The sequence below is a fragment of the Euprymna scolopes genome, chromosome 40, assembly GCF_053919585.1.
Source record: "Euprymna scolopes isolate OS-2025 chromosome 40, ASM5391958v1, whole genome shotgun sequence".
Lineage (NCBI taxonomy): Eukaryota > Metazoa > Mollusca > Cephalopoda > Sepiida > Sepiolidae > Euprymna > Euprymna scolopes.
In genome coordinates, this window is record NC_136521.1 from 19,122,956 (window position 1) to 19,125,445 (window position 2,490).

The window sequence follows — 2,490 nt, forward strand, 5'->3', positions numbered from 1 at the left end:
TTCTCGTTTTCGTATCCTTCATCCAGAGTTGGTTGAATCAGCTCCATCCATTCTTGCGATTCCTTCATGGAAATTGACTGAGCCTGATAATTTGAGTTCAACATCTTGCTTGCAGTTTGACGATGAATTCCCTGGAAAAGTCATTTCTGATTAATGTTTATCAGTTTGGAAATATGCAAACAAACTTGGCTGTTTTTCAGAATAACAGAACATTTTAAACCTGGTTAACATTAATAAAAATAGACTTTTCCAGGGCATTCATCGTCAAGCCCAAATATCAGCTGATGTAATATTGTAAAAAAACGCTGATAGAATTTGATGAGTGCCGGATTTGTTTATATACAAAAATTAAAATTTTATGCGATGTTTTCAGTATGTATGTATGGATGGATTGGATTGGATTAAATTAAATTAAATTAAATTAAACTAAATTAAATTAAATTAAATTATTAATGTTGACTGCTGACAGTGAATTTAAGTGCTTCATGTATTAATTTTGTAAATTACATTCTCATACTTTTGGAGAGAAAGTTTGGAAGAATGGAATTAAAATCTTTTATTTGAAAAATTATTTTTTAGATTTTTTTTTTTTTTTTTTTTTTTTTTTTCTTCTTTGGTATTAAACAGAGTACCGTATACATTAATGAAAAAATTATTTCTTTTCCAAAAAAATAATATTAATCATTTTCTTTTTTTTTTACAAATTCATGGTAAATGATAAAATATGTGCGTTTTAAGTCTCCAGTTTTCTAAAATATGAGCATTATATGATTATATGATTATATGCGTTGTTCGGAATTTGTAATATCATATATATGGGGGGATCACATACAGAAAATATTTGCCCTCATATATTTTACGAAAACTACATTTTAATATAAATTAATCCAAAAGTCTTGAAAATTGGTTGATTTTTTTTTTTTTTTTTTTTTTTTTTTTTTTTTTTTTTTTTTTTACTAGATTTATTAAACACATGTACATATGCACCTTAAAAATGCCTACGACATAGGAACGTTATTTTCGTATGCTTAAAAAAAAAAAAAATTTGTAAGGGTCATTGAATTCAAATAAATTAGTAGTTACCTTAGTCCAAGAGGGATTCTCAAACAAGGAAAGATGAAAAACAAAGTTTCAGCATTTTAAAATACTCATTTTGGAAAAAAAAAAATTATAATCACTTCAGTCTAGAAGAAATTCTCAAACAGTGAAAGAGTAGAGATGACAAAACATAGTTTCAACATTTTTAAAATATTTATTTTGAACAAATTTATATTTACCTCAGTCTAGGAGGAATTCTCAAAGTTTTTCTCTTAGACTGAGGTAAATATTTCTACAATTTTCTTATATTTTGGAAATGGGTGGGGGGTTATTGCTCTTTTCATCATCTCAGAAGAAAAGTAATACCTTATGTTGTACGATTTTTTTTTTTTTTCATTTCTTTTATGAGGGGTGGGGGAGTTCTTAATTCGACCATTTCAGAAAAAAATACAATTTCAATAATTGACAAAGATAAAATGACATTTTTTGGTCATCGCAATAAAATAACGCACATAAATGATATTGCATGTTTCCAGTTCACATATACATGTAAACGCAAAAGTTGTTCCTGGTGCATATTCCATTTTTAAAAAAAAATTACCTCAGTCTAGAAAGATTTCTCCTTAATAGAAAGACTCCAGAACTAATGGTTTCAGCATTTTCCAATAATTCTTCATAAATATTAACTCGTTCTTTTGTGGTCATGTTAGTGCAAGAAATTCTCATTTTCATATGGGAAATCTGATGCTGGCATATCATCAGCACATTTCATTTTTAATTATTTTTAATAAACATGACTTTAAGTTTAATATTTTTACATTCTTATACCTTCTGCTTCATAAAGCAAAAGAATTTTAATTTTATTAATATACAAAACTAACATAGAAAATGCATTTTCTTTGCTACTGCTCTAAAAAACAAAAACATATGCATAAATTATATTAAATGCTTACAGTTCAAATGTACATGCAAACACAAAACAGGATTCCAGACATTTTTATTTGATAAACCTAAAATTTGTTGGAGAGCATTTGTCATGTGCTGGTATTTCAAGAGATGAACTGATTAGTCCAAGTTTTTCAAGGCGACCAGAAGTAATTGCACTTACAAATTGCATCATTTAGGACTTAGTTTTCTAACAAAAGAAAGAGGTATTTCCATCATCCTGGATATGCCCGGCTGCAGAGTATCTATCTGGATGTTCCATTGATAAGCAGCTATTTGGGAAACAAATAAAATTCAGACAAAATCTAGAAATCTCTGTAAATCTTGGCATCATAATCAAAATTATGAAGACTTTCTGAAAGTATATTACTGGTGTCAACCAACCAGTGAGGATGTCACCACAACCATTGTAAAATCTAGTTCAGCACAACTATTGTAAAAGCTATGCCAGCTTGTAAAAAGAGACTGCTATTCAACAAAATCCGGCTAAGGATAATAAAAGCCACC